We start from the raw sequence: 14,538 nt of genomic DNA, 5'->3' as shown, positions 1-14,538 counted from the left end.
AAAAGTCTTTAAGGTACGTGCTTTTACTTCTTTTTTACTTCTTTCATTCACAAATTACAGTTGTGGTGACATTTTGTTTCAGCCTCTGTGAAAAAAAAAGAAAAAAAAAAGAAATGAAAAAGAAAAAGAAAAATGGGAGCTTTTTTCGAAGTTACTGGAGTAAGTTTTACAAGAAAATACCATTTTGGTCTTTCTGCTTAAAAAAATCAAATTTAATTAAATGTGTATGCTTTTTTATCCTTGTAATTGTTTGGGAAATTTACTAGCAATTTCTGATTAAGTGAAAATTGTTTTAAAGCATTTTTCCTTACTATAATTATTTGGCTGCAAATTAAGGTATTCAAAATCTAATTACCTAAACTGTGTTAATTAAGGTCAAAGACAACCAGAGCTGTTTTGTTACAAATGTGACACCAACAGAAAACATGGGCAGTTTAAATCTGTTTGGTGAATTTATTGTGGTTATCAAATATATATGTACAAAATAATTATCCCCGTTGCCACCCCACCCTAAGTTTATTCCAAAATAGCAAACACAATCAACACATCTGTGCAAATAAATCTGGAAACAAACACATAAAACAGGATAGCAACACTAAAAACATAACAGCCCATGTGCTGCTTTCTTAGTCGTGTCAGATTTGGCTCTATATGTATTATGTTCATGCTTTTTTCAATTGTAGGTGCCATAATAAATGTTTTGAAATGAAAGCATAATAAAAATGTTTGTCTGGTTTTGCAACTTAGACTTTTGAAGCAAAGCTCCTCCATTTGGAGAGTCGACCGAGCACGGTGGAGATGATCTGGAGTTCTTCATGAGGTGTGAAGTGCACTGCTCTTATTATACATATCTTATATATATAGAGGATATATATAATATCAATATAAGATATATATATATATTATATATCTATATATATATATATAATTGTATGAACTTAATTTATTCAACTAAGTGACTATATTTTAGGAACAAATGATCTTTGTTTTGTCATTGTAGTGGGACCCTTTACCCTGTAGTGGAATACACTCCAGAAGAGATTGCCACTTGTAGGCTTTTCCCAATTATTTTAGTGAGTTTGACTGTTGTTCTCGTTGTCAACTAGTCATTCTTTGCATATCAAATGTTTAGAGAAGACTAGTGTGACCGCATGATTCTAAGAGCGCTTTCTGTACCCCACTCATGCCTGCAGACAGTTTCTAGAAGCCCTAGGGCAGCTGGAGAGTGAATGTTTGTATGGGGGAGGACAAGATCCCTCAGCTAGGAGAAGTTTCTGCTATTCTTAAAGGTAAACAGGCCTGCTTGTCTTGTTCCTGTCATAAAGTTGCAAAACTGCAGTTTATATTGTCCATGTACTGTGAATGTGTGTACCTTTTGTTTAGAGAGGACAGGGGTTTCTGTTGCGGCCAATAGCAGAGCTGCTCTCTGTTCGGGGCTTCTTAGCCAGACTAGTGTTCCGGGTGTGTTCCAGTGTACTCAGTACAGTTGTCACCCCTTCAGCTCCCATGCATTCCCCTGAACCATAAGTATAGTGACACACACCCATAAAACTACATTTAATTTGGCAAATCTTTTTTATTGTACAATATTAATATTTTTACATTATTTAACTCTAAACAGTGACTGCTGCCATGAACTACTTGGATGCAGTAGTGCTTGCAGACAAAAAACATGCCCATGCTTGCAGACAAAGAATTTGCTCAGTTTTCACATGTTTTTGTCCAGAAGTACAAGTTTGATTTCTATGCCTCAAAAACAACCTGAAATTAACAGTTCAAATGGGAAATGTGTGAATTTGGACTAACATTTATAATGCATGCTATTTCAATACAGATTGATTTTATTTAAATTGTCAACTTGTAAATCAATCTTTGTGAACTGAACTTTTTACGCTGCAGGAGATTGGACTTGCCTCGCTTGGATCATCAGATGAGGATATTGAGAAACTGTCCACAGTGAGTGCATCCTCGTGGAAATATTCTGCTGGAGAATACTTCACTGAAGACTAGTGTATTAAGCAAGTCTTTAGTGCCCCCTTGTGTTGTTTCATTCATATTACAAGGTCAAAAAAAAAAAATAAAAAAAAAAAAAATATATATATATATATATATATATATATAATATATATATATATATATAGATATATATATATATTGGGAAATTATATAGTTAAAAGGCCATTATTTATAAATTCTGTCATTCAGTATTCTGTCATCCTGTAAACCATTTATGCTCACAGTATGTATGTACTATACTGTACATGTTAGTAGGCCTATGTGTAGCCTAACAAAACATCTCTACATTTCACACACATCTATGCTGGTTTACAGTGGAGTTTGGTCTCTATAAGCAAAATGGAACATTGAAAGCTTATGGGGCTGGACTATTGTCCTTATATGGTGAACCTTTGGCAAGATAAAAAAAAAGCACTAATATGCTGATTTTGGAGCTCAAGAAACATTTCTTATTATTATCAATGTTGAAAACAGTTGTGCTATACTTAATATTGTAATAATTTTCCAGTACACCCTACAAGCCATTCAACCCAGCTGAGACTGCAGTCCAACCATACCAGGACCAAGTCATATCAGCCTGTTTACTTTGTGTCCAAAAGATTTGAGGATGCCAAACACAAGCTATAGTTGGGTGTTTTCTCAGATGATCTGTAGAAACCTTTTCACTGAGTTTATTTTTTGTACAAATGATCAGAAAGCCTCATTAGTTACTGCTATTGCTATTGCTATTGCTCCACAGGCAATATTTGTCCGCAATACAGAAGCCCTTCTCTATTAGATATGATCCCTACACTTACAGCATGGAGGTTCTGGATGAGCTTTGTAAGATCCAGAATGCTTTAGGGCAGATGAGGGATGACTTGAAGATCTTTAATAAAGTGTGAGATACAATATCATAACAACATCTGTTTTAAAGAAAGCCTTTCTGTATGAATGTGAATATTGCAGATTACATTGCATTAGGTACATTGTGTTATATGTACAGCATATGTGTGTATGTGTGTCATTATATAACCTTCAAATATGTAATGAAGAGCTCTGTTTACCAAAATAATAAATATCTTTATTTTGACTACTTTTGCATTTTATATTAAATCATAGTTTTCTAGTGTAGTGTACATGTAATGTTTTGACAAGTCTGGAAGCCTGTTTCTGAATCATGACTTTTAATGCAACATTAAACTAAAGCGAGTTGGGACAAACACCCCACAGTATGCCAGCATGCTGAATTTTGCAGAATTTTTACGTTTTAAGAACTATTTTTCGTTCCCCAAAGAACCTTTCAGTGGACAGTTCTTTTCTAAGTGTGAAGAACATTTTAAAAATCTAAAGAAACTTTTTCCATTATAAAGAACCTTTTGTGGAATGGAAAGTTTAAAGGTAAATGTTCTTCATGGAACAAACCATAGATGCCAATAAAGAATCATTATGTTTAAGAGTGATACCTCAAATTATGAACACAATAATTCAAGTTCCCCCTAAAACATGTAGCTCTTAAATACAAGAACCATATTGGAATAAACCAAATCAGACTGAACCAAGTCATTCATATTTGGACCAATGGGAAAATGAAAACCAAAATAAACTAAAATGTTATCTGGCCCTAAACAGAAAGTACAATCTGCCTAAATTTCTCTACACAAAAAGGCAGACACAGACATAGCTGCCAAAGAAAGAACGAGTCTATGTGCATTGTGACACTGGTGAGGTTGAGACAGAGACTGTGGTAAATATAAAGAGGTGAGAGAGAAATGCTTTGACCAACTCTCAACCTCATGCCACAGTTTTTCCAGTTCAGCAGAAATGGATCAAATGCAGATGTTTCTGGGGGAAAGACAGTAACATAAATGCAAAATTCATCAGTCAGCATTTCTGTTTCACATATATACAAGCAATGACAAGAAAATTAAATTACAATATTTATATTTATTATAAATACACAACATATTCATTGTTTGCTACGTTATTGTGAGGGATTTTTCCATTTTGAATCTTTTTGCAGGTTACATCCAGCAGGTGGCATCAAGTGCCTGTCTTTATGAATGATTCATTGAATCATTTACTTTAACCTATAACCTATAACTGATTCATTCAGAAAAGCCTGCATGTTTACTCTGAGATGCCCAACAGCTAAATTCATCCGAGGCTCGATTGGAAATATTTTCATTGGCGAAGCGAAAAGAGTGCAACAGAGCAGAAAACAAAATTGCTGATCGCTGATTGGTAGCGATATCCAGTTTTTTGGTTTCGTGAAGGAACCTTTTGATTCAATTTGGTTCCTTTGAATTTGTCAAAGTGTAGTGTGCAGCGCTGCTTTGTTTTTCAGCGTCGTATCGCTGCTGTTCCATAAGCGCCTCACCTGCTGTCAGAGAGTGAATTTGCATGAAGGTTGGCATTGATGCAGTCAGTTGGCCATTATTTATCAAATTTACTTGTAATTTTGATACTTAAGTAGTTTTATTATCAGTTACTTTAATACTTAAGTGTTTTTCAACTTTAACTTTTACTTGAGTCGATTTTCATAAAGGTATCTGTACTTTTAGTGAAATATGATGATTGGATACTTTATACAAATCAATTTGTGCTGTTGCTGTAATCACCTGTCAACTCGTGGCCATGGCCCAATGTCAGCCATGCTAATATACGGAATACAGCGTTCTTGCTAGTATACTATTGCTTAAATGCATCAGAAATGAATCATCTGTCCTGCTTTGGCTCCAACAGTTTAGTGGATTAGCCCAACTTTTAACAGATTGACAGCTTGTGGTTGCACTACAGATGGTGTAGGACCCAGCTACGCAACTGTTCTATTCATAATAAAAGATTAGGCTACCAGGTCACAACATATTCCTCCCTACTGGCCCCAGCACATGCCAAAAAATTCTCTAGGTCGAAACCACAAATTGAGCAACCAGGTCACTCTGTGCTGGAATTCATTGAGTTCAGGGGTAAATGAGGTTCTATTAGCTGGCTGGCCTTTAGCGTGCTGAAATAACAAATCAGAGAGAGAGCTCGTCAGGCAAATAATATAATAAATGTGGTTGTGTTGGGTGAGGCAGACATCTGCTTTCAAAAACAAAAATTTAAACACTTAATCGTCTCTCTATCACATTTTACACTGCGCTCAACCCAACCCACAAATCCCATGAAAGCCATAGCTGGGATCCGAATCCATCACATTCAAAACAAATGGGTGTTGCCATAGCAATATGATAACCACTGACAGGTCCTGTGCAATTCTACCAACAAATCCCAAACACTTATCACGTCATCAGAACATAAGCATTGCCTTTTGGTATTGTGGCCATTGTGGAGAGCAATAATCAGGTTTCGGAAGTGAAAATCACATTTATTTTCTCCATAGGGGAATTGATTTTTTTTAACAATAACTTATAAACCTTTAAAGACACTCTAACTGTGAGCTAATGATAAGCTTTTGTGCAAGCTATCGGCCCATATTATTTCAACTTATTTTTTAATAACTGTGTTTAACAGCATAATTCCTTGTGAAAAAATGCATTACCCATGATTCAGAGAAATCTCAACCAATGCGCATAAAGGGAACTTTTTAGTATTGTTATTTAAAGATATTAAATAGTCATTAAAACAGATTGACTTGCAATCGATTGAAGATGGATGGGGTTTATTAGACTAAATGACTGAAGAAGTCTGGCATACTTCACCAGAGACAAGTCTTTTTCACTGAAAGATCTTGTTATAAGATTTTGATAAAAAAAAAATTACAAGTAAATAAATTTATAAAACGGATAGTTAATACATTTTCTTTTTGTGTTGACTTGAATACTGAAATTGCATTTCTTTTTTCCAAATATTTATTTCTTAAAGTACTAAAAGAGTCATTATTAAAACTGGAATCATTAGGAGGAGCTGGATCCAGAATTGTTTAAATCTTTAGGATTCCCACCAGAGGTATACATCACTGTACTGCCAACTTTTAGCCACTGGTCATACTGTGAAAGAAAGTTCAAGTCTTGGTCCTCAAAAGACTTTTACTTATCTAGGAGAGCCCTCATGAAAATACATTATCTCCTGGAATCAAAAAGTGCACTCCTTCCTTTTGTTCTTTTCACTTTGTCTTAAGCAGTGAATATGATTAGGCCTGTAAGCTGTGCGGAAGCTCTCAACCTGGTTAGAGCTGCTTTGATCATGATGGGTTTTTTTCAGTCATTAAAACTACTCACCATCTTTGGAGGCTTAAGGCATTAGGCCTTTGAAGGAAGGATTGCATAGTCTTTCTTCATCATGACAGAGAGCATCTGCTTCAAGAAATGCATAAGCGTTTTCTATCACAGCACTGCCATCTTTCCTACCAGGCTGACACTGGATGACTGAAATATTCCAAGTAAAAACCACCATATCATTCCTATATGATGCATACCCTAATCTTGAACTGGTTCTTAAAAAAAGGCATATTCACAGCCCCACTACTAAATGTAATCCAGCCACCAGATGGCAGTCTTGGGTTAAAATCATGCCCAACCAAATATTGATAATAGAAAGTAGATTTTGGGAAGGTAGATTATATTACCTAAAGTCCTTTCAGGAATTTCTCAGTGCTCTCTCTGAAATTTTCTGTATCCTTTGGAATAGTATCTCTTGTGTGAGAGTGTGTGGAAGATATGGCTGATATGGATTTCTCCAAACTATATGCAGCTCGTCCAGGACCAGCCACTTCAGCGCTACCAAAGCCTCCTTTCAGACCACACTGAACTTATTCAAACAAAGCCATCAGACCAGGGGGAATGAGAGCAGTAGCATGTAATGATTGTGGATGGTGGTGTGCCACTGGTCTCCAAGAATCATACAGGCTTGTCTTTCTGGCTTGAAAGACTGTAGGTTCATCCCCCCGCCTCCTTCCCTGTGCACCCATTTCAGTCTCACCTTAACACCCAGGCACAATATGCCCTACTGTTACACATGGAGGAACACATGCAAAAGCCTCAGGAACGGCAGGAAATCTTCTCCAAGGGTTCCTGCACTTCTTGACGGGTTAATATTTCACAACTTTTCAACATGTCCACTTGTCATTTGATGCCATTCCCAAAAAATTTAACGATTTATAAATTAATTAGTAGATAATACTTTTTGCATCATGAAATCAACATAAATACAGACAGCATATTTGTTAAAACTTAAAGCATGTTTTAAACATTTTTTAAAGATTGTGAATGTTTTTATTGTCATTGATCCAACTATTCTACCAAGTTTGGCCTCACACCTTCCTGCCCAAACACAGCACAACTGACCTGAGAGGACCCTTGTTCCCCCTTTAGAGAGTCTCCTGTGCTTTTCTTGGAAAAAACACAGCTCACACCGTCTTGTGTTCTCCTTGCACTTTAGTTTCCCATGCTTGTCTTCATCTTCAGGGTTCAACTGTTGAAGCACAAATTGCATTGCGTCCGTCTCCCCCACCACACATGCGTCACGGTCAAGCTGAGGAAGTTCCCCTGTAGTGTTAGGAATGGGACTGCAGATTATTATCCTGGTGGAGTCAATGAGACGGTCTATATGAGCACCTGTACAGTTTTTGTCTCACATTCAAGCATTCTGCAATGAAAACTGTCAGCTCCTGCCGTTAGGCGACCTTTGGCTCAACTTTAAGCCAGCTTGGCAGAACACCACACCAAAAACACTGATACAATGCTTCGCAGAAAAAGGGAAAAAACTAGGGAGAAAGAGAGTCTTGTTTCCCACAATTGTTAGTCTGAGTTCTAACCCAAGTGACCTATAAAATAAGACACAGTGGAGTACGTACAGTGACAGCACATGAAAAATATGACTTTATTTATTGAAAAAGGAAAACAGAAACACTCTCCAGCTGACTTCAATCCAGGTTACAACTCTGTCATCCAGAACAGCTTTCGGTCCCCACCGATAACACACAGAGGCAAGGTCCTATGCCAGCTTAGACCAGCCCCCACAGATGCAGAACCAATGATCACAGGCTGCAATGACAGTTGTATACCATGAGACCTGAAGTAGATGCAAAACTATGACTATCTACTATCAAACGTTGCTGTTGCGTTGCTGTTTGTTGATCGGATCATTAGTAAAAATGTACCTAAAATGTCTCGCCTTGTCAACATGAGCTGGTCTCTTCACGAGTGGATAGCTACAGGAAAAAACCCATCAGTATCATTTACTGACAGTTTAATTCAGTCCACCTTTACGTCATGATCAACAAAACTTATTAGCTGAATGTCGTAATGGTGATTTAATGTGGAGGAGTTCATGTATTTTGTCATAAGGTTTCAAGGCTTGATTCTCTACGGAGCAGATGTGTTTTGCAAATTATGGACAAATTCTTGATTCTCTGAAAGATAAACTAAATTAAGTGGAACAGGGGAGATAGTATACAGTGTGCCTGGGTCATGTTGACCGCACAACAGTTCTGCTTTAAAAGTACCTCACTGCAAAAACATAACACACCACAAGCAATGATTTTGACTACCGAGATAAGGTTGTGTTTATCATCCAAATTGTGGCCACCACAGCTCCAACTTTAATAGTGTTTGTGAGACACCGGTCAGCTGACATGAGCAGCACCTGCCCGCTGTCCAGAGACAGAATAGCATGTTGTGTATAAGGTCATAGAACCGTATAGTGCCTTTCTTCTCCACCACCATCAACTGTCCAAAATAATATAAACAAATATATCCCATTGAAAGTTCACATGAAAATCTACATCCTATATGACCATTAGTTCTGTCAGACTTTTGTTACTGACCTTACAGATGTCCTCAGGGTGCCAACAGACACTTACACCAGGGGAATGCAGTCGGAATGAAATGATTTCGTTACCATCAAGGTCCCACGCTCTTTAAGAAGGAAAGCAACAATATAATCTTCAGGGAAATTCTATATAAAATGCAGACATTAAGTATGAGGACAGCTGTAATACTTGTTCACCACAACATCTATCCTGCATTGGCCATAAGATTGATACTTTGATCAAAATATTGGGTATAGGTTAATTGAACATGATAAACAGGGAGAGAATCTCTGAAACTACTAGGGATTGAATCAAGATGTGCACTTTTAACTGTGGGGATGTTCTTTATCTCATATGTGTTTTTTGTGTTAAGAAATTCACAACTTAATCCAAATTATAAGTGGTGCAATAAAGTTGGAGGTCATGGTGACAGAGCAAATGGGCCAGTAACAGAAAAAAAAACAATGAGGCCATGAATGGGTTATTACATCACCCCTGTCCCCATGTGTTCTTACCCTTTAAAACACACACATCGTCGATAGCGCAGTGTTGCGATTTTGCGGTTATCGCGACAGCCCTACAGCTGATCTGGAGTTCAACTGAGAAGCGGGACTGCCAATACCTCCCAGCCTTTTCTTCTCAGGAACACAATTTTCACTCCAAATCTGGCCTCGAGGAAGTTTGTGAAGGCACGTTAGGGCAAGTACAGATACAGCAAGAGGCCTGCAAGCAGATGCAATAAATCATTTGGACAAAGAAGACTGGAGATCAGATTCTGGATGGTTTCACTGAAGATCAGATCTTGGGTTTACCACATTACAGAGGCCAGAGAGAAGAGAACCACAAGTTCTCTCAAATGAGTTGAAACTGTGGAGGTTTTCTGGGAAAGTGTGGGAGAAGAGAAGGAGGGGGGAGGGGGAAGAAGCCCTCCATTAATAAGAAAGACGCACAACCGCTTGGTTGATGAGGTCATTGAGAAGTCTTCATCAAGTGAATGCCAAAAGCACTTCAAGGCCTGTCTGAATCTCAACCATGCAGTTGGGTAGATTAATATCTGCAGCTGGGCGGTACTTGGAGGACATGCCCCATGCTCAACAGCTCCCAGACGAGGGACTTTGTAAGCACCTAAGCTCTGCCCAACAGTTGCCAGAAACTCCTGAACTGTCTCCTCTTGTCTGGGGCATCTCTGCTCTGATCAAGCTTCTTTGCTGAGCATGAGTGAGGTTTCAGACCACACCACAAAAACATGGTTAAAACCCCTTTACTTAGAACCCCTCGCCAAGCAAGAGTTCAATTGCACGCAAAACCAAAAAACCGCCAGTCTTGACAACCACCAGGGTATTCAAGAGGGCGAAAAAGTTAGCGCTCTCTACAATCCTGACAAAGCCAAATGAGGATTAGGACACTAAGCACACAAACACAGTGGGAACCATCACAGACAATGTGCTACTGCTACTGCATAAGGCTCTTCAATGATTGACACCGCATTGTGGAATAGCATGCTGCAGCCATGTACAATATGAGTTAAAAGAGAGGGAAGTGTTTGAAGTCACGAAAGATCTAAGAGAGAAAACAAGGGGAGGGTCTGTCTGGCTTGTCTGTGTTTTTTCCTACACTGCACAACCGGGAAGCTGACCTGCGCATGCAATTTTTCAGATGGGGCAGGGGTGAGAAATGCTGAGATTGAGTTAAGAACTGTTGAAACAAACATTTATGGTGGCGACCGGGTCAGAAGCTAATTTCTTGACAGAGATGGTGTGAATAACTGTTCTGACCTGACCTGTTTAAACCAATAGTCTTAGTGTGGTGTTTACATTCAGGTGCTCTCAGCAGGCCAAAATGACACTTTTTTGTGGTCTAGTATAATTTATCAATCATGAAGAGAATAAAAAGTTTCAAACCTCATACAGAAACAGATGTGAGGCAGGCGAAACCAACCCGAAAACAGCCATCATCACCCAACTCACTTTATAAGACATAAATACTCGGTTTCAAACCCTAGTGAGCTGTTCATATTCATATTAGTACTATAAGAGTACATATTACTACCCTTTGAGGTACATATTCTAAGGTACTAATATGCACCCTTTAGGAATAAAGAAGGTACTAAGGTGTCCCTTTGATGGTACTGCCCCAGTGACAAGTTGTGTATCTCTAAAGGGACAAATTTTTGTGTAAACAACCTTTTAAGGCATTGCATGTGCCTTTGGAAAGCAGTTCCAAAAAGTTAGCAGTAACATTTTGCTACCTTTCAAGGAACCTTGTTTTAGTAAAATTCTAAGGCAGTATTGAAAGTATCCCTCTCGGATAATCTAGCATAATAATTTAGCAGCATACTAAGGCCAAACTCTACTGCCGGGTTGAACAGTCCTGCTCCTGGGAAGTCCATCTTCCTACACAGTTTAACTCCAGCCTGTTTCAACTATCGGTGAATTGGCCCTCTGGGGGGATCGGAATCAATTTGTAGTCAAATCACCTTTGTCCAGTTACATGAGGAGTGCTATTTGTTTATCAGGTGGAGTTGCTACATATGTTTCAGTAACTTATTGTGTTCTCTTTTGGGTCAACCCCCTTTTCTATCCTACAGAACTGTTGCAACAAAAAAAAACAAAAAAAACAAAAAAAAAAAAGAAAAAAAACAACTGTCCCCTGTACCTGTCATCCTCAGAAACTGTAGGTATGCCTCATTCACCTAGTGTGAACTCTGTCAACTCAGCATTTCCTTGTGTGACCTGCCCTCCCTCAAGTAATCTGTAGGTGGCAGTGAGGCCTGTAACACTACTACAGCAAAAACCTGCTCTGATCTTCAAAGGAAATAGGTTGGCACTCTTTCTCCGGCACACACACAGAATTACGTAACACTAGAGGAGATCTGAAAAACAGTTTGAAATCAAGGCGACTCTGTGATTGAGGTGGTTGATCAAACCCTCAGTGGTGATATCTTAAAAGGCAGGCAAAGGCAGGCAACCCTGCTGAAAAGAACAGCATGAATATTAACTGGCCTGCTAACAGAAGCTGCATGTTAAGAAGCCTAGTAGGGGCACAACCATACTAGCATCCCCTGCTGCAGACCAACACCCTTAACATATGCTGCTGACCAGAACAGTGGTCTTCTTTTAAACAGGGAAGGTGTGTCATGCATGCATAAACGTTCCAGCTCTAATCCACATTTGTATCAGAAGCTCAGTTTGTGTGGCCTGACTGGAAAAGGTTCACTCTCTTTCCCTAACATTAACCTGATCTTTCTCTTGTTCCACCTCGCTGTTCCTCCTGCGTCCCATATTTTCTCAACGTGACAGAATTTAAATCTTTCTGCAGATGGAGCGCTCTACTGTTTTCTCTGGCTCCACAGGAGAGGGAGACTGAGGCTTATGGCGGATGTGTTCCTGCTTCGATCCCTGCAGTGGCCCCTCTGCTCTCCCACCAAACAAACTATCTCTGACACAAAATCCACTGACCAAAGCTACATATATCAACTATCTGTATCTAAATTCTGATGGGCATGTGTAAACTATGGTTTTGGCGGGCACTCTGGGTTACATTTGGCTGTTTTTCCTTATGAGCACGACACACAGCGAGACACCAAATCTCAAATCATGATATCAAATCTCTCATTTGAGCTGGCAGTTCAGGATTAGTAATATATGGTAACTGCAGTGGTTTGCACCTTACTGTGCTGTTCGGGTGGCCCATGATTTATTCATAAGAGATGGTTATTACTTAATCAAAATAATAGGCTGCTTCTACCTGGGCCAGTCTTAGGGTTTTTAGGGATGACAAAAGGGGTTTCAGCACATCTAGGTTCTAGCAGAGAAGAAGCCCATTATTGCAGAAGCTGCAAACTGAAACTCACCCCTGACTATGATAAAGATCTGCGATTCCTCCTTTAATCACAGCCTGAAGTTTCACCAACATCAATAAAACAGAAGCGAGAAGAGCGATGGACCCAGCGTACTCCTATTCTCAATGTCACACCACCCAGATGATGAGTGAAAGAAAACACTGTCACAGCGCTCAGTGACATTAGGTCACATGCTGACACTAGAGGTGTGTGCACAAAGAAATGCACTGGATTCAAAGCAGAACCTCAAACATCCCGGTGCAGATGTGGTATTATATGAAAGATGAAGGTCAATATCAAGAAAGGGATGTAATATCTATAAGCCAATGGCACAGAAATGGACCTGCACCTGATCATGTTGAGAAAACACTGTTACACCATCAGAATTTTAAGACGTGTATCATAAAACTGTCATGGCATGGTCTGCATAAAGGATCCAATTGCTGAATTTTGGATGTCTATAAGGAAAACTACTGTCTTGGTCCTCATCCACCTTGAAGCTATTAGGGTTTGCAAGCTGGGAAGAAAAAGGCCGGGACATTGAATTGTGGCAGGCCACAGCGCTGCAACATCCAGGTGTGTCAGTTACACGGTTCTGACGCAAAAGGGAAGACCCAGGACTCCAGGAGTGCTCTCTTACATTACCTCTGACTGCCAGGAAACCGCACTTGCCTCAGTGGCTGATTGGTGGGGCCACAGACGAGGAGCTCGTTAACTGTAGCCGTGGAGAAGAAAAGCCAAGGCTGCTGATTGGATTTCCACATTTAACCAATTACTTAGAAAAACTCTGCGAGCAAGTGGCGGTTGATGCTTACGCAGAGCAACGGCGAACCGTGTTGTGTTTAGTGTCGGGTTGCAGTGTGGAAATTTGGTCAAGACTTTATGCATCATTAACAGAGAACAGAACACACACACACACACACACACATATATTTCACTTTCTCACACTTATACACTCGGACTGCAGTGCAACTAACTTTTTAAAGTGATGATGCTCATGGATAGTCCGATCAAAAATCATTTGAATTGATTCAGACCTTTTGAACTGATTCACATAATTTTCCTACATCGCCATGTTTAAACAGCCAATTAAAAGCACATTAACGTGACCGATTATGCCCCTTTCTACAATATGTTATATAAGTCTCAGGTGTCCACAGAACGTGTCTGTGAAGTTTCAGCTCAAAATATCCAACAGATAATTTATTATATCATTTTGAAAATGCCTATTTTAAGAGGAAGCAGAGACACGCTGTTCTAGTGCATGTATCTTTAAATGCAAATGAGTTGCTGCTCCCCGCCCCCTTTTCCAAAATAGGGCTGTGCCTTTACAGCTTGTATGTCTGATACTATGATTAAAAAAACAAAAAAATTGTATATGTCTGATTTTGATTATCATGTGTTTTAAAGCCATATTAGTTTAAACTGTTTTTAAACGTTTTCTGAGTGCACACATCCGAAGCACACGCAGAAAGCAGCTGTTGCATGCCATGTGAGTAATAAACTTAGCTCTCTTTCATGTCTTATTGTGCTTAAACTGACACAGCAGCGTAATATACAGCAAATAAATAATTAAATAAATCCACTGCTCTCGTCTTCTCTGAGGCTGGGACTCGAAATAGTGTTTTGTGCAGCTAACGATAGAACAGTTAACATGCTTAGCTCAAACTTTCGCCATGGCGAATAGTGAACAGGTACACTATTGTTGCTTGCAAAAACAGAATGGCATTGCAGTGGGTGGAAATGTGCAGAGGGGCGGGTGTTATTATAATAAGATCCCTTTGCCACGTCACAAAGGGAGCGAAATCCGATGTGCTCGTTTTTTCATACACTTGGAGAAAAAGGCTTACCAAAACAAAGTTACTGGGTTAATCTTTTTCACATTTCCTGGGTTGGTAGATGCACCGGGGACCCAATTATAGCACTTAAAACGGGAAAAAAAGTCAGA

The 14,538-nt window shown here is 39.2% G+C and overlaps 1 pseudogene; it reads right to left on the bottom strand.

Moving 5' to 3' along the window:
• Window positions 1-7,794: 7,794 nt before the first annotated feature.
• LOC109072434 lies at window positions 7,795-12,030 on the bottom strand (annotated as a pseudogene).
• Between the last annotated feature and the right edge of the window lie 2,508 nt (window positions 12,031-14,538).

Source organism: Cyprinus carpio, chromosome A4 (genome assembly GCF_018340385.1).
Source record: "Cyprinus carpio isolate SPL01 chromosome A4, ASM1834038v1, whole genome shotgun sequence".
NCBI classification, from domain to species: Eukaryota; Metazoa; Chordata; class Actinopteri; order Cypriniformes; family Cyprinidae; genus Cyprinus; species Cyprinus carpio.
Note: the sequence above shows the minus strand (reverse complement) of the source record. Positions and strands in the feature narration are given on the sequence as shown.